Source organism: Aythya ferina, assembly GCF_964211825.1.
Source record: "Aythya ferina genome assembly, chromosome: Z".
NCBI lineage: Eukaryota > Metazoa > Chordata > Aves > Anseriformes > Anatidae > Aythya > Aythya ferina.
In genome coordinates, this window is record NC_140299.1 from 47,445,371 (window position 1) to 47,472,126 (window position 26,756).

The following is a 26,756-nucleotide window of genomic DNA, read 5'->3' on the forward strand; positions in this document are numbered from 1 at the left end:
AAATTATTCCCTGTTGTGACAACTAATGTAGTTGATAAAGAACCTTTAAATGAGCTTTCAACTTCCACTGACTTACAAAATAACCAAAAAAATTAATTTCTTACCTGCAACCCCAGCTGCATGGCTGTTCTCACAGCTCTCTTACAAAGACCGTAGCAAAAGGTTGCCTTAAGCAGTAGGCAATGGCCTGAATTTTATCATCAAGTAATGAGTCTATCACAAAAATAATGACCACATGGCAGCAGCCTGCTGGATATAAATCCCTCCACTGATTAAAACTGGATTCTGGATCAATATTTAAGCAAAAATAAAAATAAACAAAACAACAAACAAACAAACCACAATGCTACATGAAAAGAAGAGTAGAAAGAAGACAAAGCATCTGTGCTGGTCTCACTAACCATACAGCAGGATGCAAATTAATACAAAATTATTTTATATTCAAGCAAATGTAAAAAAAACTTACGGAACAGAACACTTAGCTCTGTGCAGTCAGCCACAAACATGCAGTGCCTCACCGTGCCAATGGTGAAAGCCTTGTAACGGGAGAGCCCAAGACATAGAAATAGTAAAATAAATGTTCTGTGTTTTGTGAGCTCCACCCCCCCCCCCTTCTCTGGCCCTGCTCACCCTTTCCTCCCCTAGGGCTTCAGTTCTTGGTTAACATCTCTCCAGCTGAAAATAATTGCCTGCCTCCGAAAGGCGTCTGGGACAGTGTCACCCCTTAATCAGCAGCAGGACAGCTGAGTGACGCGAGGCACTTCCACCTCCTCCCCGGAGTAATCGCACTGTCTCCGCAAGGCAGTACCATGCTGTCGAGAATTAAAATGACTTCAGATGTGGTGTTCTGCCCTAATGAGAACCATATTCCAGCAAGGCCCCCCTCCAAAAGCCCACTTCACACTACTGCACCAGCTGCCTATTAGGACTTAGCTTATCAATACAGCTACCGCCGAGGGTCAGTCAGTCCAGGCTGCATGCAAACCTCAGGGAAAATCCATTTGCAGAAATGAACCCACAATGCTTTTGGTATACCTCGATACATACATAATCAGCAATGATCAACTGTGTTACCTCTCAATTTTTATCACAGTGTGAGCATGGTAACAAGCCACAGTAGATCTGCAAGTCGTCATGCCCTGGCAGAGGCAGGATACCAATAAAACTACCCAGAGTTATAAAACCATGGACAGATTTACAACAAAGGACATTCAAGCAGCTCTCTGCAGAAATACCTCAGAAAATAAAACCAGGTATCTATTTCTCAATGAACTGGAGAGACAGAAAGAAAAAAATGCTTGTAGGCATTACCAATATACTTGCAGTGGGTATACCGAAAAATAAACTCTGTGAATCAGAGTAACGCTAATTTCAGCTTCCATCAACTGCTGTAGTTTCACTCTAGGATGAAATGTCAGCATCTAGAAATTGTGCAGGTATGTTTCTTCAAATCAGTCACTGTCTCTTCCCACATCCTACTTGGAAGATAAAATCTAAACATGGTCTTCAACGTCCTCACTGTAAAAGAGGCACCAAAATCATCTTTACTGGCAGGATAGGGCGTGCTTAAATCCTGTAATTTTTTCCTTTTACCCACAACAGCCACTTTTCTGTCCTTCATATCTTTAGCCTTCTCAGCTTAGTAAACTGACAGGTAGTCGCCCCCTTCCCTTTTTTACCCTGTGCCTTTGAGATACACGTTTGCAGCAAGACTTACAGGAAAGCATTCTCAGACACAACAGCCGAAGAGTCTGACGCAGCAAGACCACGCCGTTCATCTCGAGCTTGCTCTTCCAAATTCTGCTTCTCCTCCTCCTGTGGGGTTCCCTTTCTTCCCGCTCCAAAATATGCTGTAAACTTCCCCAAGAAGGGACCGTGTCTCCCACATGTGTTTATCTATAAACACTGAGTGCACCAAAGCTCTCCTTCAGGCCCTCAAATGCCTACCTGAACACCACAGCCGTGGTACAGGAGTAAAAACATCAATTACGCCTGAACCTGATGGCTTCGGATACTTGCAGGAAATGGAAATCGTTAATTAAGGAAATGACAAACTGTCCTATCCCAGCCCTCAGGTCCCTCCTCTCTTCACTAAAGGAACTACCTAACTTGGTTATCTTAGGGCTTGATTGCTGGGATGAGAATTTCAGGGATTGTAGAGCCTTCATATCCTCCTCCACAGCCTCTCAAAGACTCAGGCAAACCTCAGCTTGTTGCTACACAAACATTTTAAAAAGTTCACGTTTCTGTCAATTGGAGAAGATTAAACTGCTGGTGGCTCACCCCATGCCACAGACACACAGAAATCTTCAAACCTTTTCAGAAAAGCATCAGAGAAAAAAGTGAAAGCACAATGAAGGATTACAATTAAAGAGTTTTAAAAAGGAAGGAAGAAATGCTTGCTTCAGGAGACCGGAAATAAAGAGTTTTATATCCTTAAAGCAATCACATGAACATAAGAAACTTGAGAAGTGGAAACAACACGGTGACAACATCAGCAGACAGAGAAGCCCTACCTTGCACAAGTCAGCTGGGGCGAGCCCTTAAGCGTGTGAGTCAAGACATAAGCAAGCCAGGGCTGGGAAGGGGAAGCGCCCGGGTGCCCCTGATTTTCAGAGCACTTCCTCAGCAAGCGGATGCGTGCCTCCACACCTCCCCAGTCCAAAAGGGCTGCCTCGCAGCCACGCCGGGCACCTCGCAGCACAACGGGCCTGCCGCTCTGCAGGCGGCCACCCCACCACCACGGCCTGTCACAGCCCAGGCTGCTAGGCACAGCTCTGCACTGCTTTCACAGGCAGACACAGAAATGCTGCATGTGGTAGCAGAGACCCTGAGAAGACCGCCATCACCAACCCCCAAGCCCGGCGGTGCTGTGCTGGACACGGTACGCCGTGCCTCTCGCCCTGCACACTTCAGCCTTTGGCACGCACCCCGCTGTTGGATCAGCGCGATGAGGCCGGACAGTCTGTGCCAAGGCGGGTGGCTATCTGCAGCACGTAGTCTGCAAACAGAGCAGACGGCTACGTATACATTTGTCAGATGCTGCAGCATCAGGAATTCGAGGCACAGACAAACGTTACATACAATTCTGCTTTGTTCTACGTGCTGGAAATCCTATGCATGTAACTCAATTTACATAGCTCACATGTGCTAGTCATTAAAAGTGAACTAAAATACCTACTTTGCTCCATGAATGTAAGTATCTCAACAGTTTGATATGAAATTTTAGATTAAAACAATTTACAAGCAGTTTGGTATTAAAATTTAAAGTGGTTTTAATTCTAACAAAGCCTGTGGGACATAATTGTCTGTATAAGCAAAGTATCAGCTACGCTTTTTATCAACTGCTTTGAAGTAGATGAAGTGAAACATAAAGAATTAAAACTAAATTGTATTTTAGCTACTGCTTTTCTCTTTGAATGAGCAGAAGTAATCGTCTGTTTTTATTACTGTTTTGGCCTTCGCATTCTTATACTCAAGACAATCCAGGAAACAATAAAGCTGTTTGTTCCAGTACAGGCAGTACCCACCTGACATGTTCTTGTTCACAGCAGTACAAATAGTTCCATCGATGCACTTTCAAAAAATGACTGGTAGAAAAAAGGCAGTGGCTCAAAACTCTGTATTTTTCCTCTTTGAATGCTGAAATCAGTAGGCATCACTATAGTCATTCTCATAGCAATAAAACATCTTTTTTCTTCCTATTTCCCATGAGAATCCTAATGTATGCCAGTATCACAAAGTACAGCTTCTGTAATGCATGTGGCTTTACAGTCAACATTTGATTAATTTTAAATCTACCTTGAGGTTCCACCGTGAACAGAGGGAACTTCACAGGCGTTAGAGAATCAACATATTCATACAGCCTGAATAGCTAAGTATACCATTTTAGTATCAATACCACGTTTACAATTTTAAAGGGTATGAAGTCTTTAAACTCAAGAATTCAACAACTCACATGCGTGTAACCATGAAGGATTTTCATTAGCATAAGAAAAGCTTTAAAAAAACTACTGAAGACATTTGAGCACATCTGAGGGCCTTCTTCAATCTGTGCAGCAATCACAATCCCACATGAACACCTAAACAGCCAATGTTTTCTTGGTGGTGTTGGCTGTAATGAAAGCACATTAAAAGTCTACATTGCTTTTTTCAGGCTCAGAGCTAAATCACTAAGAATATTTCAGAAGTCAACAGAAAAATATGCAAAGTCTGAACAACACATAGGTACATCTGTTCCTGTTGAGCTCTATCCAGGCATTTCAGGATCTGGATGCCCTCCCTGATCATCCAGACTTCCCAAATGCTACAGTCTGCACTACTCCAGAGCTGCCGCAGCACAACTGGATGTGCACGTTCAGATCATCAGAACTTCAAGGGTTTGAAGCTGTGCACATAAAACACAGAACAAACTTCAACACACACTTTCAATGTGCTTCACTTCAGAACAACTCAGTTCCCCACCTCTACACATTTCCATCTGCATTTGAGAACATTCTCAAACAATATTATTAGGAGCTTGCTTGTGACATAGGAGCTTGCACTTACAGAGCTCTACATGCTCAGGATGGAGTTTTTAAAGCTCATGAAACAATTTTTTAAGACTTTAAAAAAAAAAAAAAAAAAAACAACAACAATTAAAGTCTTAGTAGCGGATGACAAAGACGTAAACTAACAAATGTGTTTATTATACATAACTGAACACCAGGAAAAGCATGCACATTTTCCTGATAGCTGCTGTCAGAATTAGAATCAGTCACAAAAATATGTTTAGCCACAGGAATTAGGAAGGATTTCTTTCCTCAAGCATTGACCCCGTTTACTTTCTGCATGTTACCATAGGTATCGAGTCCTCTCCCTCCCTGACACAGGAGCTGATGAAAACCTCACAGCTTTCGTTTTCCGCTGATTAAACACTACAACAAAATTACCTCAGAAAGCCGGTCCATGATTTTGGCCTTTCACTAAAAGCATTCTTTAATCACAACACAAATGACTACCCTCTTCACAGGTGTAACTGGATACGCTCAGAGTGTCTTTTATTCAGGTGGAAAGGCAACTTGAACTAATGCTTACTTCAGCCTTAAATGCAATTGTTTAACTGTGGTTAAAAACAAGAGTTGCCAAAACTACAGCTCACACCTCAGCAACTGGAAAGGAGCTCAGTGAAAGAAATCCAGAGATTTCACTCTCAGATGGGTCTTTATTTTGTCACTATTTATATACTGGGACCCATTTTCCAGCTAGCTTACGCAACCTTGGAGCTTTCTTTCCTTAGCAGATTGTTAGTGGGTCAACTTGAGCTGTTCGGTATAATATTCCCCCACACCACATTATCATTCGTTTCCAAAATGCTAACGAGCTTGCTTTGGGAGCAGACTTCAACCAGCATGTAGCTACCAGCTTCATCACTGGCCTGCCACCACCAGCTGAGCTGGCTTGCCTGCAGCACAGTGAGCAGCCTGTGTCCTCTCTGGTGCAGGGGATCCTCTCTGGGGGTACCAGGGAGCCTGCCCTGTGGCACTTCCATGGAGACCTGACCACATGAAGCTCAAACCCAGCCTCTCCCACCCTGCTTGCACAGCAGCCAAGCCTCTGACCTGGGACCAAACACCACGGTCCTCAAGGGAGATGCTGGACATGAACCTCTGGGAACGTCAGCTTTGTTCTGCTCAGAACAAATTGTCTTCCCCTCCACAGACAGAGAGGCTGCATGAGGGAACTCAGAGAGTGCACTGCTGCAATGCAAAACCCACAACTACACCGCCGCTGAACAAGCTGTCACCGCGTCACACCACGCTGCTGCAAATCTTACAAATCGCCAGTCCTTTGAGACTTGTCCACACAGTAAATTTTAAGCCAAACAGCTTTGGAGACCCTGAACCAGCTCCATTCGTATCTGAGGGAGGAAGCGTGCAAGGCCAGGTTGGATGGGGCTTTGGACAGCCTGGCCTAGAAATGACCCTGTCCACGGCAAGCAGGTTGGAAGAAGTGATCTTTAAGGTCCCTTCCAACACAAACCACTCCACAGTTCTGTCATTCAGCTCTGTCTGTGTCTGCAACCAGGACAGCATGTCCCATCAATACGAAAGGAGACCCAGAAACCGCGCATGTCCTTGAGGAGTTTAAGCCTGGCACCCTGCTGCAGAATCCTCCCCAAACACAGCCCTGAGGGGATGCCCTCGTGCAAGGCACCGGCATCACCCAGTGTGTGCCCCAGCGTCTGCACAGGTCTTCAACCCCTCTTCCTCACCGTATGCAAGGTATAACCACAAAGCTCCTACACCTACGTGCCTCCAAAAGGGAAACAACATAAGGATTAAGCAAGAACTTTCACAAGAAGCAATTTGAGCGGCAGAATGGCTGATGGTGGGTAAAAACTGAGAACGCATAGTTATTTTAAAGGTAGGAAGGGATAAATAGGACATGGGAAGCAAGACACAGCAAAAAAAAAAAAAAAAAAAAAAAAAAAAAAAGCCACTCTGAAGCACAGCATCTTCTAAGTTTGTAAAAGATAAAAACAAAGCTGACTTGTCTCAGCGCTACTAACATCCATACGTTCACAATACTAGCAAATGAGCCACCCCGTCACAAAACAAGCACTATATCACAAGCATTTCCTCACACTTTAGGAAACGTAAGAAATGCAACATAAGAATATATAGCACCAAACCGTCCACACTAGTACATACACAGTGCAGCACAGAGGAGCCCTTGGGCTGTTTCCTGAGACGGAGCAGCGTACTTTTCATCCTCTGACTACTCGGAAAGACAACCGACTAACCCGAAACCCACCCTTCTGATTCATCAAATTGGTGGGAAACTCCACAGCTATGTCACGGATCCATCTGACACGGTCCTGACACCTGGATGCTCTCAATGTGCTGCTGCCTTTCAAAAGCGTATCTAGATCCCAAGCAGTACGTCCAAGGCTACACGTCACCAGAAGACGTTTTTGTTGTTTTCCCACTGAGGCAGTCACGCCATTTCTATCCTCACCTATAGTCAGTGCGGATTAGTCCAAAGCAGAACCAAATTTCAGCTGCCCCAAGTAAAAGCAGAGAAGAAATACAGCTTTATTTCATCCTTCTTCAGAGCTCCCACTGTGCCAGTCCTGACGTTACACCACAGCTTTCGACAGCATGACCATGAAATCCACTAGCACATTCAGTATTTCCCTCCATCTCCCCAGGAACGAATTGCAAGTAGCAGCAGGTTGGGGGGAGGGTGAGAAGCGGGAAGGATTAAAAAACAAAACAAAAATATAATGGCAGATTATTCCAGCAGTGGGAGACTCCCAGAAAGCCTAACGCCACGCACCCGAGCACCACACGTGAGAATCCCCAACCCAAACGGGGAGCATTTCTCCCGCAGCACTGCTATGCAACCACACGTTAAAGACCGTGCATATGGGGAAAGGAAGGAGGACTGGATGTGGAGGTACACCGGGCAGAAGCATGCCCTTCTACACAATTTGCAGGCTAGCAACCAGCCTGTATTTTCTGCAGTTACAGCTTGCTCTTCCCACTAGCATAAGGCTTTTGTGTATCAGCCATTACACTGCTTCAGAGTCTGTAATTTCGGGTCTATCTCATCTTCCTCCTCTTTAAAAACTAATTTTATTCAACACAGAAATAGCTATTTTCCCCAAACACTTTTATCAGAGGCATAAATCTTGCATAACAGACTTCAAGCACAATTTTGGTGCAAAGTACACTAATGTAAATAAATAGCAACTAAATTGGTGGAGTAATGTCAGTGCAGCTATGATCAAAGTCAGATTGCTATCTCCAGAACACTGCATTTGCCCCGAAATGTCATCTCGAAGCCTACCAAATGGGGAAGGGACAGCTGCGTTCCTTATAAAACCTCCACACTCCAAGGAATGTAAATAAGGGATATTGTTAAAGCGAAAGACCTAGTTAAAGCTTTACATTTGTAACGTTTAAAAGGTTTTCCCCTCCTTTTTGTATCTTTAATCAAAGGTTATAAATGTTTAAATGATGGCCGTTGCCATGGAAATGGGCAGGCCAGGATCTCTCTGTGGGAACCTCAAAGCCTCCTCCACCGCCTAGCGCTGCGTAATGACAGGGTCACATTAACACCTCTGACTCTCAAAGCCCATTTGTTGCATGGAAATTAACACAGCTGACTCCATTCACCTTCTGCAGGCAAACATTAACTGCTCCTGCTGAACCCACTTCCAGCCGCCCTTGCCCCTTCCCGGACATGCGCCCGGTCCATGCCAGCACCATCGTTTCAGCAGCAGCAAATCCATCCCCAGCGCCCTCTCCAAACGCCAACCAGAAACCCAGAGTGCAACGGGATGCTTCACGTGATCAAAGGCATCACTCCACAATCTGTGAAGAATTTATTTTTTTTTTCCAAAGCTACTGAAATGCAACAAATTTGCATCCTCTTCTAGAGGATGGAGGCATAGCTCTGAAGAAAAACAGAGGCAGACATGCAGTGACAGGAACTGAACCTCTCATAAAAGCCAACAATTAAATTAAAGAACAGAAGACAGGCTCTGAATAATGGTTACTTTTTTTCCCCTGGTGACTATCAGTGCTAAAGCAGGAAAAAGAAGTTCTTAAAAACCTCAGTGGAATTCCTGATTATCAGCATGCATCATTAGACGTGCAATCAATTTATGCACATGGGAGGCCCATTTCAGGGCAAATGTAAGCAGATACTTCAAAAAATTTTTTTTTTTTTAAATCCAGATAAGCAAATTCATCCATTTTAGAATATATACATATCAGTATCTTCATACTGTGAGCAAACGCTAATCCAAGATTTAATATGCAGGCATTTGATTCATATAGTATGAACTGTATGTGGAGTTATTTCATTCAGCCTCTGCCAATGCAATAGTAAATTCCTCTGACATGTAGAGTGTGTGAGAATCAAAATATACTTAGTTACTTCTTTGTGTATTTGAAAAAAAATATTTGCGTAGCATCTACCCTTGTTGAAGGCAATTAGTCAAATATCTTAACCGGAATGCTGTAAATGTATCCGTACGGATGGGGTTTTCTTTATTATTATTATTTAATTCTTCTGGGAGATAGAATTGCACAGAGAGGAAAGCTCTTAAGCCTACGAAAAGGCCTGTCTTACATATTTATCATACAATCCCTCAAAACTAATTCCTGTGCAAAGGAAGTGAAATGAAAAGGCCATTATGTGTCCCACTTACCTAGAAGATAATCAGGATGACCTTTCAGAGCAGTTTATCAATTCCACTGACACCTGGAGTAAAGACATTGTCATATTCAACTGGACAGTGAATTTATTTCAGTAGGGCCCAGCACCTAGGCTTGTTAACTGCAAATTTTTGACAACCCTAATAATTTCAAGAACAAAAAGATGGTTATTTTCTCTCACCTAAATAAGACTAGATTTTAACAGGAAAAATAAATAAATAATGTAATTCTTACTCTGGTTCAACTGACAGATACTTTTCAGTGAGTTTGCTTTTTTTTTTTTTTTTTTTTAAATTAGTTCCATCAAAGGTGTTAATTTTCTTTACACCTGGAGTTGTGATGGACGACTCACTTTCTGACAAATAGATCCTTCAGGTAGGGTAGATCTGCAAGACAAATACAGAGGGGGAATCTGTGTGCTTATACATACACATCTTTAGCAAATCCTTAGTAATTATGCAACTGCCGGGCAGAAACAAGAACGCCAAAGACTTTGCCTCTGGTCACTTCATGCACTTTTTTTTTTTTTTTTTTTTTTTTTAAATCAAAAACACAGAAGTGTGGGAGAGAAGAAAGCTCTGCTAGCCTGACATCACTCCGGCAGACTTCTACATCCGAAATGACAACTGAGAGCGTTACTGAGCTTTTGTATTCACTCCAGCTTTTCTGCTGATGAATTTTGGGAGAAGCTGGGAGGGTGCACTCAAGAGGGAACCCCATCGTGCAGGGAAAGCTCTGCAGGCGTACCCCAAAGGCAGCAATGCTGCACCACGCAGACGCATGAGAGGGGCCTGGGCCGTCGATTACGAGCTCCTGCCTGCAGCAGGCTCCTCTGTTTTCAAAGGCTTTGCAGACAACTGTTACTGCGCTCAGATCAAATACAGATTTACAGGCAGAAACATCTCACGACCCACACTACGACGTCTGGCAACAATTAGGAAGGCCACGAGGAAAATACAAGCTGGGGCTTAGAAGGAAGCGTAGTAAATGTACTGTTAGGACAGGCTGGAAAAAGACTGTCCATATTCCCAGCAGGTCCAGTGGGAGGTATGCCCTCCTTCCACAAGCTGTGCCCTTCCAGCACCCCAAAAAAGTGGTTTCACCAAGTGGACATGTTCTCCTTGTGCTAACAGCTGGGGCTTTGCTTGCCATAGGCGATCCATAACACAGCTCCTGAATAAACTCGAGCACTGAAGGATAAGGTAAAGTGCACAGGTTATTTTTGATATGCAATATTGATGCATGTTCCTTTCGCTCTGGATTAAGCAGCGGCTAGAGATCCAGAGAGCAAGCCAGCGCTACCCACGTGCACGTGACAGCTTCGCACACCAGCGGGCACAGCAGGTTTATTCTTTCCTACTTCCACAGGTTGCAACAGAACACGTTTCACAGAGTTAAATTACCACATCTCACGTGTCCTCACAGAAACTTCACACAGCCTATGTTATACTAAATGATGTAAGAAACAGATAGCTGCTTCTGAAGCAGTTCCAGCTTGGGGGTTTAACCACTGCAAGCCTCAGGAAAGCCAAGCACAAGCTCACGGATCTGGTTTATGACATAGATTCATAGGACACTTTTTTGAGAACAAAGTCCGCATAGTTCCACTCTCCCCAAAGCACATCACATTTAAAATGGGAGAATTGAAACATAAATCCAAGACCTTTCACATCTCTAGGCCTCTCCCCTACATCCTGCATTGTTTTTCCAGTAGCAGCCAACTATAATGTATTATCTCTTTCAGTGAAAATGAGAACAAAGACATTCTTTTAAAAAAAATTAGCCTCCACTTTTCTATGCGTCCCTTTGTATATACAATGACAAAGTTCAGAGAGCATCATTTGTTTATGAAAAAAAAAATCAAGTACAACTGAGCATATACATATAAAAAGCAATCATCTGGGGCAAGAATAATGCCTGCTTTATATCAGGGGAAAGAGGAAAAACTCAGCAGAAACACAGCTACAGGCTGCCCTGGAAAACTACTCCCGAACAAAGTGAGAGCTATAATCACGTTTCATGCATTTCTCCCCCTTTTCCTCCTGCCCTGCCACTCGCGGAGCAGGCAGTACCTCCCCACGGCACCTCACCTTGCTCCTGCAGTCCCCCTCCTACGTGAGGGCGAAAGGCTTGCAGGAGTTCCTGCTCCCCTGCCCGCTCTCCCAGCGGAAACACCCTCCTCTATACGCCCTGCCTCGCTTTGCGCATCATCTTCTGTCCCCCAGCCCAGCGAGCAGATGCACTCAGGACCCCTTTGGCTTCCCAGCCCAGTAACTCCAGGCACTCCTGGTCAGCTCCATGGAAGAGCTCCATCACGTACAAGTCCGGTGGGCATGCACATCATCCTCTTCCTCCTCACGGTGCCGAAAGCATGCTCTGAGGAGAATGGGCAAGTAGCACGCAGCCGGCCTGCCCTCGCAATGAGGCCAACAGGTACTGATTTCGCAGCACGGCATTCAATCCTCTTTGGCCTGCCTCATATATAGGCTAACACTAATTTTTTAAGAGGATCAAGGCAGAAAGTGCCTTGTGGATAATGGGTTCACTGCTGTACGCGAACAGAGAGAAAAAGAAACAGGTGGAAGAGGCGGGAAAGACTGCAAGATGATCATTATTTCCATATCGTTAACAGACTTGGTCAAAACTTGATACAAGGTTTTCAATTAACTTTATTTACTGCCCTCAGAAGGCTTTCTTATCTGCTCACACTGACAGTCCAAGTTCATGTTAATTTGCCACCTGTTTTGTTTCCCCTTAGTACTTCTAGACTACGTTCTTACAGCTCAAGTGTGCTGCTTTGTGCTTCGAAACACCTACCGTCAAAAATCTGGGAACTGCAGTGCTGCCAACACACATGCCCCCTCACAGCAAATACTACATATAAATATATAGTTATGTATTTTTTCCTACCTCTCTCACTCTCCTCCCTGTCCAAAAAGTACCAACAGGATCAAAACTGAATGTCTGCTTATTGACTCATGCCATTTTCCGAAATCTGCCTGTGCTGCCAGTTCTGCTAGCTCTCCGGGCAGCAGAACTTTCAGCACTCACAGGCTCCTTGAGGCACTGGATGCCAAAAAGCCACTCTGCAGCCACTTTGTCCCCCTGGAAACAAGACCCTGGAGAAACCAGCAGGACCTCCCCTGCTCTTTTTGATATGCTTCCACCCATCTTCCTTAGGGACTCCGAGCATAGGGCTGCGCAAAGCCAGGTGATGACAGCCTTACAAAAAGCTTCATTATCGTCATCAGAGAAACAGAGAGTGAGAAAGGAAGAGGGGAGAGCTTCAGAGAGAGCACAACCAGGTGCAGGAGGCAGAAGCACATACAGGTGTGCCCCTCTTGGGCCAGCCAGCAGCCCAGCTGGGCGCATCTTTCTTCAGCAGGCAGCAGCAGAGGACCAGGCACAAGAAACAACATCCCCGAGGTGTTCGGTATCACCACAATGATGAAGATTGAACACTCATCTTAAACTTCCAGCACAGGAATTTACACGCAGGTGCTAAAATAAAAGAAAGAACCTTTGAAGGATGCACAAGGGAAGTTTATGATCTGTTTTCCTTCTTTTTGTTGCCACCCCTAAAACACCACCCTCTCTGTCATGTGCTACCAGGAACGCACTGCTCTGTTTCATGAGTTTTTCCAAAAGTAAGCCATGCTGAAGAATTATCTCGCAGCTGTGTCTTTAATTAAACTTTAGAGGAAGGCGTAGTAGGGTAGCATCCATTCACAAATAACACTTCCATGGTCGCACGCCTTCAGAAATGACTTTTCAACTCATTTAAATCACAGAATAATCTGAGCTTTTGCAAGATCCAACATTTGGAAGCATCAAAGGCTTACAAGAAGTGTTACTAAATCTTGGCAATTACATCTCCCTTCCCTCATCACTATCCATTTCAAGCTATCTTTGCAGAGCAAAAGCAGGGATAACCCATCTCATCCTTGGACTCTGATGGGAGATGACTTGCCTTGGACCTATGTGACCTGGTGGCAGGGCGTCAGCTCGTCCCTCACCCTCGTGGGACCGCAGCCTATGTGGTGTAACGCTGCAGCTGCAGCCACGCAGGCAGGCTCAGGAAAGGTTATCGAGCATTTTGTGTGATAGCTGCTTGCACGGGGGGAGGAGAGGGCCCCGACTCATACCACCAGCGAAGGGAAGGAGCACAGCACATCAGAGGACACCTCCGAGCACACCTGTACGCACGCTGCCCAAAGAAGCCGCCCATCAGCCCCGCGGCTCTGAACCAGAGCCGTCCTCAAAGGCTGACAGCACATGGCTCCCTTCGGCGGGGAAGGAGCTACCACCCTCCCTCCCCACCAGCCACCCGGGCCTTTTGTTTCTATTTCAAACCACACGAAAAGGAGACACGAAATTCAGCTGCAGACCTGCCTGGGTCAGTACGAGGGCTGGCAGCTCTCGCCAACACCCTCAACGCATCTCTGGGTGCGCGCAGCTTTTTTTTTTTTTGGGGGGGGGGGGGGGGGGGGGGTGCACTATTTGCTCCCGTGGCTGAGAAGTCCCGCTGGAGACAGGCTTCATCTGCCAGCGCAGCTCCACAGCAGCAGAGCCTGGTTTCTACCCGTGGCCAGCATGCATGCAGACACCTCGCTGCTGGCTGGCTTCTGGGGGCAGCGGCGCTGCGGGAAGGAGCGCCCAGCGCCCACCCGCACCCTGCCAACACCCCCGCCCGTCCCGGGGGCCTCGCAGGGCAGCAGGCTCGGGCGGGAGGGCAGGGGGAGGAGGGCAGGGGGGTGTCCGGCCAACAAGTGCCCGCTGCGGGGTGGGCGCCACGAAATGGAGCCGGGCTCCCAGGGCACCCGCAGCGGGCAGGGGACGGGCGAGGGGACAGCCGGGGACAGCGCGGGGCGAGCAGCAGCCGCCCGCACCCCCCCACCCACCCCAGCAGCAGGTGCAGCGCCCCCAGCCCACGCGTGCCCGTGGGTGGGGGTCTCCCCGCCGCAGGCCCCGGCACCCACCTCGGCTCGGCTCGGCTCGGCTCGGCGGCTGCAGCCGTCCTGCTCCGGCTCCTGCTCCGGCTCCGGCTCCTGCGGCCCCGCTGCGAGCCCTGACCCCGCGCCGGGCGCTGCTCTACCTGCGGCGGCGCGGAGCCGAGCGGGGCTGGGCCGGGCCGGGCTGCCGGGGACGGGGGGGGGCTGCCCGCATCGCCCGGCCCCCGCCCGCCTCGGCACCTCCCCGCCGTGGGGTGAGCCCCCGCAGCCCCCTCCTCCCGGCGGCGAAGAGGAGGAGGAGGGGAGGAAGGAGGAGGAGGAGGAGGAGGGCCGGGTGCCCGCGTGTAACAAGTTTGGGTTGCCCCGCAGTATGGCGGCCGCCCGGGCTGTGGTTGTGTTCCCCCTGCAGGGCGGCAGGCGAGGCCCAGCGCCTGCCATTTGTGAGGGGCACGGCGGGGAAACGCCACCGACACCAACAGGCTGGGTCAGCGCAGCCCCCCGCAGCCCCTCAGGATCACACACCACCGGGGCGCCAGGTCCGGGGCCTCCCTCGGGAAGCGAGCACCACAGCCGGGCAGGAGAGCGTGGGGAGATGCTGTCCTCGGCAGGGCGAGGGGCACGTCCCACCCTTTACCTGTCCGCAGCGTGGAAAAGGGTCGCGCAGCTGGGCAGGAGAACCCCCAGTGCAAATGCAGTGGCAGGGTGAAAAATCTGTATAGCGTATCGCGTTTTATTTGGGGAATTTGCTGCGATTTATGCCGGCAAAAGGAGTAAGCTGCGTCTCCTCTGGGACTGGCTGCGGGTATTAATAGACCAGCAAAACCTTTCCAGCGTAGACAAGGCTAAGCAACTCCTGAGGGATACAGCTACGAAATGATATTCCGAGGGAAGAAACAAAGATGTTTCTTAATCCCTTTTGCATTGCGCGAATTCCAGGCTGAGGCAGTTCTCAGCACAGAGCAGGAAAAGCACAGGGGTTTTGTCAGGTTTCCCCAGGGAGCTCCCGCTCTGTACAGACATCCCCAAACCCAGAGCAGTGCAAAGGAAGAAGTGAAGGCTAGCACCCAGGCAAAATGCCCACTGCTGCCACTGTCTCTATCCGGGTTAGATTTCATGACCTTTAAGACTGGAGCTGTTCCTCTGTATAGCAATAGTTTTCAGTCTCCGTCCTGGGTACAGCTTGTGGAGTTTTTTGGTATGTCTCGCAGACTGAAAGGTCGGATGTGAAACAGGGTATTGGTGTCTGGATTCAGAACCTCCCTTCAGGTAAAACATGCTACCAACAGGGATTTGCTGAGACGTAGAAAAAGCCCTGACAAAAATGGGAACATTAAACAAGCAGCAGCGATCACACCACTCACAATTCCTATCAGTTCCCATTCGAACATCTTTCACAGTACTTAAACACAAATGGCTTCCTAGACATGATGGACTTAAATCTGGGAGGTTTTCCAAAGATCTGTAACGTTAGTCTGGATTGCATGTGAAGTAGTGGTATAGGGCTAAAGACGCTGATCCTCACGGTAATTATAACTGAATTTGTTTTGCTAAAAATGATCAGCATCTGTCAAATACTACATGCTGCAGCAGTGAGATCATATAATGAACAGCTATTAATGAATGTCCAGAGCAACTTTATAATGGCTATTCCAAAGATATGCATGAAACATGCTTTTTAAAAGCTCCATTAAAAGCATAATAAAGTATAATCTTCAAGAGTACATATAATGTATGCGGTGAAGTAATGATATGTAAAGAGTACCTCAGTCTTAATATACCTAGATCTGAAATCATGTTCTGGGGAATATACGCATGGGCATTTTACTCCTAAGCTAGTTGTATCAAATCTGTGCTGGGGAAAGAAAAAGGCAATTAAGCAAGGAAAAGTTAAAGAAAGCATTAACAACTGGCTGTGCTCTTGAAACCAAAGTCCTTAATTAAGCTCAGGAAGAAACAAGCTGCAGGGTGGAAGATACCAGAGGAGAGAGCAGGGAATGAAAGGAAGACTGAAGCTGGCCCGGAAGCTAGGTCTGAAGCTGGGGATGGAGAAGTTCAAGAGTGAGTGAGTGAACAGGTGGTGGGTATTTAGTAAGTCGGTGAAAGGGGCAGTGAGCGTGTCTGGAGGTTTGCAGACCAATATATAATGCAATGAATAGGTCAGCAGCAGAGTACGTGAGAGAATGAATGGGTGAGAGAATAAAAGAATAAATAGTCGGGTTGAATGTATGTGAACAATTCCAAACAAAGTCAGAGTTTCAAGCTATACTGTTTTATAGCTATATAGCTGTGATGCCGTGACTTTTCAGATCATTTGTCACTGATATCAGTGCTAGAGGAAAGCAACCTGCATTACTAAAAACAACAACAAAACAACAAAACAACCAACCAGCCAACAAACAAACAAACAAATAAAAAAAAAACTCACCACCTTTTCAACTAACAATCTTGGAAAATTACCAAAGTATTGATTTTAAATACACTTTGTAGTTACAGTAGTAAAAATAGCTTTGGAAACCTCAGTACAGAAAAGTAAGCAGACAAAAGGCACTCAGAAGCATACAAGCACTGTCCAGTATGTTCATGTTGCTTAACATTACCATTTTTAAAACACTAGTGACTGACACAGCTAAAATTATTTGCAGAATAGGAAAATACCATTAACTCTTCATCCCAGCTAGGAAGAGGATGAGGATGCACAATAACTCGAAGTGAATTATGCAAGATTATACAGTAAGTCAGTGGCAGAACCATAAGCAGATAAGACCATGACCTTTTACTTCTCTATATTCCCGATCAGGCAGAGAAAATGCCCTGCCATTCACTTTTGCAATTACAGAGGCAGTGGAACTAAATTATAATAGTCAAGGGGTGTTATCTCCTAACCCTGTAGGGTTTTTTTTGGTCTAAACTCTTCCTATGTCATTATGGATAAACACAGCAATTATGTATAGGATACACTCCAAGACTTTAAAACTGTCTCTGCATTTACCATGTGCCTGTTTGTATGTCTAAGACAGAAGTAGAAGGAGGAAAGTAGGTGCTGCACTGAGGCATCTGCATTTAGACGGTGTGCAGCAGAGGAAGTGTGTGACTGGATTGCACAGGAAAGGAGCATCTCTTTGTCCTCTTTTGGTCCATCTAGCACCCCATGCTGACCGCAGAGAATAGTTTTCTTTTCTTATCTTTTTATTTCGTAGTCTGGAATAACAAATTTAGTGGAGCAGCACTGGCAGTTAGTGTCTGACCAAGGGAGAAAAGAGTTATCCGTCATCCAGTCTCCATGAAAGCCCCCTGCAAAGCGTGCTAACAGTTTTGCTGAAGGGATGGGGGACAGGTTGAATTTAGGGAAGGATGCCAAGGTGATAGGAATTCCCTCATTCTGATTCTGTGTAAGAGTCCATAATTTACAACAAGAACTCACTAGCAAAGTATGTTACTGGCGCATTTTGCTCACAGACAAAGCAGCAACAGCTAAAACAAATGTGTTAAGTGTCATGTATAAGTGTTCAAACTCTGACCCTTTAATTCTTATTTAAGCAGCTAATTAAGTCAAGTTACTTGCATGGGTACAAAAGGAAGAATCTTACCACTTGACTGGTCTTCTCATAGCAGCTAGCATGGAAAGATGTAGGATCAACAGTCAATGAATGATAAATGAATGATAAAAGACACTTCATCCACGATACACAGTGGGGAAAGTGCATGGGTAGTAGAGGATGCACGATGTGTTTATTAATGAGAAAAATAATAAAAAAGGTGTCAGCAGTGCTTGCCTCAAGGGACAAGGCCTATGAGGCAACATTAATAATGTAGTACAGGAAGAATAATGAAGAAACTAAAACTCAATATATTGTTTTTCTTCCCTCTTGAAAATGTGATTGCATTTCCAAAAAGACCAAAGTTAATGAAAATTTTAAAATGCAGTCATCACCAATCATGTGAATTATCTTCCTTTAAATGTTTTTCACACAAGTCAATATCAAACTGCGGATGTGGGATAACTGTGCTAGCCATGAAGAAGCGTGAATCCAGAAAGGTAACAAACGTGTTCTGTTGTTAACACAGGAAAAGCAAATGTAGGGTATGACGATAATGGAGGAAGACAATTACAAACTTTATACTAAGCTTTCAGTCTTCCTATATAAACTCTACATTTTTATTGTCTGCATTATTGCAAGTTTTATACTTTCCACAATCATTTTTATAGACTAGTAACTTCATGCCACAGTTCACAAAAAGAAACTAAGAAATGGAATTACAAAGGATTTGTCTGGTGGCCAACTATACTTTAAAATTTACTAGCCCCAGACCTGTCTCTGTTATACAGAGTGAAGAGTTTGCATAGCATAACACTATAATCCTGTTTCTTTCCACACATAACAGTTTATGAAGAGAGGATCACTTGACTGGTTAGATTCTTTGACTTATACCAGTGCCTGTAACTTATGCTAAATTACCCAACTAAAGCCTGTAGGCTCCGAGTCTGGATGTGGATAAGCAAAGAATATTGACTTAAAAACACGTATCTTGTAGCTGCTGCTGTTCTGCTGGACATCTTCCTCAAATAATGTACAAGGCAATGAATGCCTGACAACACTCAGGCAACCACAAACCTACAAAATAGGAAGTCAGCAATGGAAATATACTGTGAATAAAACATGAAAGCAGACTCCAGTTCTCTCCTTCTGTGCCCTCTTCCTTTTTTTTATTTTTATTTTTTAATTTTTTATTTTGTGTGTGCATGTGTGTGTGCTGGCATCCCCTGTCCCTCTCACTCCAAAAGAATGCAAAAACCTGATGTGATTTGCTGCCTGAACTAGGCTGCCCTAATAAGCACCCCTTTGCTGAAGCTAAGCCAGGTCATGGTTTCTCAGTATGATGTTACAGAGACATTTCTTTCCTTCTCTACAGTAAGGTTTCAGTTTCCACCAGTTGCTCCTATTAGATTTCTGTTATTTCGTATGGAGAACAATAGCTAAGGATCCAATTGCCTCAGCATTATAAATTAAATAAAAGGACACACAGCTCAGGAGAGGATGGGATTTTCTAAGATGATATAAGTAATTTGCAGCTAGCAAGAACCTCTTGGGAACATGTCACTGTTCCAGAGAATAAGGAAAAAAATGCAAATAAAGGATAGAGTGGAAGGGATCAAGGATAATCTTTGACAAGAGACTTATAAAGCCATAAAAGATCACTTTGGTGTGTAGAAACTAGGAAAATTGTATATCTTTTCTATGAGTTGCTTGACAATCAAAGTGAGCGAAAGTGCAGAATATCAGAATTCATATCTGTAACTGTGTCCTGTCTCCTCCACAAATGAAACAAATGCAAAGCTCTTGGTTACTGCATTTAATGTACACTGGGCATTCTGGTACACAGTGCAAAAAATGTCTTTTAGCTATCTCAAACATCCCCCCTTAGAAGAGGAAGAAGAGGAAACAAGTTTTGTTGTAGAGCAAGCTGGGAATTTTTTTATATAACCCTGGAAAATTTCCATTGGTTCACATCAAAACCATTCAAAAGGAGAAAGTTCCAGCTACTATGATTAAATATTTATTTTGTGCTTAGGCTTATCAAGAAAGAGATCCTTAGCCAAAAGTTTTTTATACTGAAAGACTTCAGGTTTTACTTTCCCTGGTTAACTGTAAAAAAAAAATAAAGAAAAAAAAAAAAAAAAAGAAGAAATAAAAATCATGAGATGTAAATAAAACAAATTGATTAACCATTTCCCTGGGAATGATGTCTCTATCCCTTTCCTGGCTTTGAGTTGGTAGCACTTTATTGTCTTGGAAACCTGTCTGGGCCCGGAGAGGAGTCCCCATCTCTGATGGGTGTTCCAGCAGAGGAGAGGTGTGGGACCAGGCGTGGGAGAGCCTCAGGCGTGGGAGAACTGCACCTCATGGCGTGTGCAGAAGTGGAGGAGCTGCCCCAAGCCTCTCTGCTGCCTTTGGATTCAGTCTGCTGCTGTCAGCTGTGGCTGCGTCCAACTCAGCTCTAACCCACAAGGAGGAGTGTCATAATATTTACTCTTTCTTTTTCTATTTGTTTAATGCTTTAAATTTCTAATTATTCTAAGATAACAGAGATAAGAAAAAGGCTGAGGAAAATGTCAACATTAAGGACATTATAAGCTGATAATCACTGCTGTTTTTCTTGGCTTTAGGAATAAAAAAAAGGTAGAGAAAAAAAAAGTCTGGTAGAAAGAAAGCATCTCTATTAAGAAAGAAAGAAAGAAGGAAAGAAGGAAAGAAGGAAAGAAAGAAAGAAGGAAAGAAAGAAGGAAAGAAGGAAAGAAGGAAAGAAGGAAGGAAGGAAGGAAGGAAGGAAGGAAGGAAGGAAAGAAAGAAAGAAAGAAAGAAAGAAAGAAAGAAAGAAAGAAAGAAAGAAAGAAAGAAAGAAAGAAAGAAAGAAAGAAAGAAAGAAAGAAAGAAAGAAAAAGAAAGAAAGAGGTAGAGAAAAAAAGATTGGATACAAATGTCAGAAAAATAAAATGACTCAGCTAGGCCTGTTATTTATATGTTTCTCACATATGAAATACATTTTTGCACTGATACAAGGAGAAAGATAAGAAATGTTCTACAATTTGGAGCGATAAAGAAAATTCGCTCACAGACTTCTAGGGTTTTGAAGCTGCTTTCAAGGCCTGTTGTTTCTGGCTCTTATATGTAACTTCAGTGTTAGGGCAGGCCTGGATTTTCCACCTTCTGCCATTTGTTGCACGATATGCCTAGAGGCAGACATTTTAAAGCGAGGCTTTTTTAGCATTGCTGGAGTACATTGCTATTGTGTATTCACACCATCTCTACTGTGTACATTCCTTTACTGGAAAAAAAAAAAAAAAAAAAAAAGTACGTGATCCTATAGCAAAGGATAAGAAAATTGTATTTATTGCTCTGCTTGTCCATTTTTCCTGTAACCTTGCACCTGCACAAATAGCTTAATCGGAGACAGTCTGAATGTATTTCAGGGATCACTATCATATCTGTCCCTTCCAGGCACCATCACACTGCACACTGATCCCCTGGGCTGCCCGGCTGGCGCTCGCTGACCTAGTGCAGAGCCCAGCCTTGTTTCTTTCACTGCAGTCAGACATCCAAGGTTAGTCGCTTGGACATCCTTGCATGCATAACAGACAAGGAATTCTGGTAATATGAAGTGATTAGATATCATGAAATGATGAAGCAGCAAACAGCATCCAGAGAGCAGCTCACGATTCTACGCGAAGCAAAGAACAATGCAAATGCAAACATGGTAAAGTCCCCGCAGTTTTTTCGGGAATAAGTTTCATAACCATCAGGTCAGAGACCTGCCTAAGTGCAGATCCTAACAACAGACCTGGATTGCACATTTCTGCAGTAACTGACCAGTGACAAGCTCAGGAAAAGGGTCCCGTGGACAAGGATGAGAAGCCACATTACCTCCAACTTCAGTGCAACAGACCAGTGACAAAATATTCACTTGTACCATATGTTTGTTAAAGTTTCATGTCATCTGATTATTTCCTGTGGGGAAAATGGGATAACCAACAGCTGTCCCAAGGGGTTTTAACCCATTTGGTACCATTGCTAGTTTGATGTGCCTGTGCCGTTCAGAGACCCTTCTGCCTGTGTGAAGGGGCCTGGGGAGCACTGCCAGCTTGGCTCCTGCACCACCACAGCCTGAGCAAAACTCTGACCTGGCACCAAGGAGCAATGTCCCAGGGCAGATTGCTTCACCCCTGGCAAAAATACAGATGTAGAGGACGACTTGTTCCTCCTGGGTGACTGCTCCCTTCTCAGCAGGGTTTGCAAGAATCTTTGCAAGGGCAGCCTTCTTCGCCGAGGTTCGGTGCACATGGAAACAGTGCGGGACAATGCTGTTATTGGAAAGCAGCCTTTCAGTTTTCCCGTAGTTTTCCCAAGCACTCCCCTGTTCTTATCTGGGTTTTAGGGAAGACTCTTGGCCAGTTTCTGGCTGCTGTATGACCAACAGGGGCAGCAGGGACTTCAGCGGGAATTGGCCTTCTGATGACTAGCTGGAAATCTACCCAAAGGTAAAAGGCAGCTACGGACACTAAAAAAAAAAGTAGATGCATTACAATTCTGAGAAATCAAAATGTTTTTTTTTGTCCACATACTTAACGCTCCTTCTGGTGTTTCAGACCAAGCAAATTAAATTAAGAAACCACACGAGATATTTCAGTGTGATATGCAGTCAGCCCCAGTGACTGACTTAGGGCAAGCAGCTTGTGAAGGCTTAAAGGCAGTTTTGGAGCACCAGTTAATAACCAATTTGAACCTGTTTGAGCTAGGGCATATTTATTTATTCATTCATTCATTCATTCATTCATTCATTCATTCATTTATTTTTAAATAGAGGAAGTTCATTGCTGTCACCAGTGTATGGGGAAGTAGGTTGACAGAAGAGCCAAAACAGCCTGTCCACACCTCCTGTCCCTGACAGCCCTTGTGCAACTTAGGGGCCTCTGTGCTTCCACCTTCCTCCTATCCTCGGACATTCATTTGACCTTTATGGGGCCAGATTTCCGAAATGACCGAAAGCAATACGGACTCCTAGTCAATAGGCATGCTTGTTGTGCTTGTTTCGTAATCTGAATGGAGGTAGGACGTGCTCTTGGGCTCACAAAACACCAAAATGTATCCGCCAACCAGAACTAATTCACAATATGAATTAATTAATGAGAAGTAGAAGCCAGATTAGGATAAAAACGACACGATTTTTCACCCTTTATTGTGTATTGCTCCTCCCTGTTCTCAGAACAGCTCAGAAGGAGTTGCAGGAACTGTGATTTGCATTGCTTGGTCTTGTTTATACATGTTGTTAAACCACTCTTCATGCGGGTTTAGTTACACCCTGTACTGACACCCATAATAAATGAAGGATTTTATGAGGCAGCGTAGGAAATGCAGAGCCCTAAGTACTAGGGCTTTTGCCATAGATAACAGAACAGCTCAGATCGCAGTGAGCTGCAACACTCCCCTCTTTCTCTTCATAGATTAAAGATGATTGATCGCTCAGGCTCACCCTTTGTATCACAGAGGTCAGAGCATTTCAGCCAGGGATTCCTGCAGCCCATGCAGATGATAAGCACTGTGCGTTTTTCCTGGAGCACAGTACAGGTAATCTTGTTTGAAGGCAGAATAAAAATGGCAGTATGCAGCAGCTCTCTCCTCCGGGTCCAAATTGAAATACCATGTTTTATGGTGTGGGAAGCTCGTCCGGCTGGTATTCAAAGTGCATGTAATTGCTTCTCACACTGCTGCTTTGAAGGAGAGGATGTCAAGTTTTCATGATTATCTGTCCAGCACAATTCACAGACATAAAAGGAGCATACAAATGTATGCACGCGGATATACATACCCACCACACAAGATTACTATTCATCTTGCTCTCTTACTTTCAAATGCCAGAAAGCACAAGAAATGCCATCCTGGTGTATACATAGCCTTGTAAACAAAAAAAAAAAAAAAAAAAAAAAAAAGGATTGCATACAGTAAAATAACTCAGCACAAAGCTCAAGGGAACGATGGTTTGATTGTTGGTTTCCCCCCCACACCCTGCCATGGAGCCTGCAAGTCTGAAAACCAAACACATGTGGGAATCACACAGATTTCCTACATGAATGGTAATTCTGCAAGAGCTGGTCTAACGGCAGCGCTGCCCTGAGAGCTAACCAGCCTATTTGCAGGATCTCAGCAGCATGTGATCGGTTTAAACCGTGGGGGCATCAAGTTATGACCAACTGGACACCTTTTTTTTACTGCACGTGAGAAAATTGTGACAACCCTCATTGCCTTGCACTTCCTTCCACTGCAGAGCCGCAGCACCACAAGCCACCGCGCTCTGTTGCTGGAGGTAGCAATAAGCTTAGGCAGCTTAGCCCAGTCCAGGTAATGAAATTACTTGTCACAATTCAGTTCACCCTGGTCAGTGCCCTCAGCCTCCATTTGGAGAATAATTTTCCTGAAAGCAACTGTTCTCAAAGCTCAGCAATACCATCCCTTGCCTCCCGCTAGCTTTTGTAGCAATAAAAGCCCTTATTTCCTTTTTCATTAAATAAAGTATCTCACAAAGCCAAAATGTCAATGCTTTAATGGTATTAGAAAGAAAGAACAATGCGTTTGGCTCTAGCCTCACAGACAAAAATACCAATCAGACCAGAGAGAGCAGAGGAAAAAGGAAGGTGCAGAGATAACTCTTTAGGCACGAAGCTGTCGTAAGCACTCAATCACTCGCTGAACCCGGACGCAAACACGTCTTCCCTAATGGAAATATTATCACACCCTGTAGCTGCTTTATTGCTAGTCACACTGGCTCTCCACTAGCACACAAAATACAGCGAGTTCCTCCCCAGAGGAGCTCCCAGCCTACGTCCCCCTGCCCTGGATATTGGCACGGGTGAGGCCACCACATGTTGGTGACAGTCCCAGCTCCACTCCTGGCTCTCTACCCTGAAATCAGCTGCTCGTGACCGGTGCCCCACCACACACTATACTTTCTCCTAGTTGAGGTGTCTGTTTTTGGTGAGTTTCTTCTGCTTTTTAAGCTGTGTTTTTTTCCTGGGTGGCTTACAGCAAAACCGGTGGAGTGGTCTCACCCCCCGGGAGCAGGCGGCGAGAACACCTGCGGGCAGCATTGCCACCAAAGGCTCTGTGTCATGAAACTGCAGCCCAAGTAATTATGCTTTTGTCAGCAGTTCTCTTGATTTCATGGATTAGCACAAGGAAGACAGGCCATACTAGAAAGATCAAGGGCTGTGATGATTAAGGAGTTAATTAGGGAAGTCTGAAGTTCTCGGTACCTTCCTGGCTCCTGCTAGACCGATGGTTGCTGTAGGGACGTGAGAAGGGCTGTGTGGAGAAGGCCAGGAGGTGAAGCTGGGCGTGAAACCAGTGCCCTGCAAATGTTGGGGCACTCAGGGCCCAGGAAGAGCTGCCTGGAAAGTCCAAGCCTGTGCCTGGGAGAGAGGCTGCACTCCTCTGACAGCCCTCCTGCTTCACCCTGCCGACTCAGCTGTCCTGTTTATGCATTCCTGGGCGCCTTTATCCTGCTCTGCAAGGGCTGGGGTGGCTTCTTATCAAACTAATTTCCCATCTTTCAGAAACTGTTGTTCATCAGTAATGCAGAAAAGTTTCCCATGCGCTACGGCCTTGTAAAAGGAATTGGTGCTGACGGCAAGAAATGCCACATGATGTTCTCTTCCCAGGAAGACGGTGCGTCTCCCCACTGCCAGTTTTCAAACACATTCTCATTTCTCAAGTGAAGTGTTGCAGTAGGAAGATGCAGGCCGAGCTCAGAAATCAATGTCTGCTGATACATGTGCTGCTCCTCTGGGAACTTGTTGGCATGAACCAGCATGATGATAAATAGGGGGGATGATGTACGGTCAGCTTTTGTAGAAAGCAGCTATGTTGTGATATTATTTATGCAGCACCAGACAATGGTAAGAATGACTTGTCCCTGCGAAAAGTATTTTGGTATAGTTTAATTGTACTCAGCACGCAGATGTGTGCAATTACTGCCTGAACCAGAATCAACAATACAAAAATCTCTGTTTATTGCTAGCCCGTTATGGTGGAGGCTAAACTATTTGTTCTCCCAATTTATTTATAAACATCCTTGATCCTTCTTGCTAGAAGAGGGATAAAGTTCTTACTCAACATAAGTGTTCTGCATTACTCCATCTTCATTTTCTTTACACAGTGTCAGGCTTCCATCCTACATGCACGCTGCAAATAAAATAACTCCCAGCCCAACTCCTCAGTCCCCGCTGGGTTAACTACACAAAATTGCTGCTGCTAAGTGGTAAGCAGCCAAAAAGTGCTTTAACCCTTCCAGAGAAGGCCCATATCTGTATTCCTTTTGAAAGAACATTGTTATTTCTAAATAAACCATTGTACTTTTGTTAAATGCTTTATGAATGTAATGTCAGTTACAGAAGATGATTTTTTTTTTTTTAAAGAAGCTTAAACTGTTAAAGAGGCACTGAATAATGCATAAAATGCTGCACTTAGCTTTGCCATTTTCATGAAGGAAGTATGTGGCAAAACAATTTCTTTTCTTGCTATTTTAAAAAGTATAACATTTTGGTTTTAGGGGTTTTCTCTTTGGAAGAACAGCCCAGCACAGAAGCTTAGAATTTGCACAGAGATGCTCTGTCAGACTGGTGAAGCGCCCTCTCATTTGTGAAATATGTTTCCTTTTCAGAAAAAAATAAATGAGAAAGAAACATCTCCAAGACAGATGTGTGCTTCAGTGTGCTGTTAGTCTGGCTGCCATACAGAGGTATATGTAGTCTGTGAAGCATCACAGGAAGATTTCCTTTTTCTACCCAAGAACTTAATCTCTGTAAAATCAACCTTCAGCAGCAAATGAAATTTTGCAGTGCTGCCTGTCTGCAGATTGCCCAGAAAGACTTTCAGAAGAGCTTTTGTGAGCTTTTTCATTTTCTGACTTCTTGTGCTTCTGCTTTTATTCAGAATATCTTTTGTTAAATTTTTTGCACTTTCTGAATTTTGGTGCTTCTTCCTCTGGCATCGCCCACTTTCCCAAAAGGCAGTGTGGAAGCACAGGTATGTTACTTGGCGGAGAC

General features: G+C 44.8%; 1 protein-coding gene across 4 annotated transcripts in view; it reads right to left on the minus strand.

Moving 5' to 3' along the window:
- The window catches only part of SEMA4D (semaphorin 4D), a 99,162-nt gene extending 84,645 nt beyond the window's left edge, over positions 1-14,517 (minus strand). For 3 of the 4 annotated variants that reach the window (XM_084503166.1, XM_084503165.1, XM_084503167.1), the window contains exon 1: positions 14,189-14,517. The gene's annotated coding sequence lies outside the window, so the exon portion shown is untranslated. The remainder of the gene's footprint in view (positions 1-14,188) is intronic. The other variant, XM_084503162.1, reaches the window with a different exon arrangement.
- Positions 14,518-26,756: the final 12,239 nt, after the last annotated feature.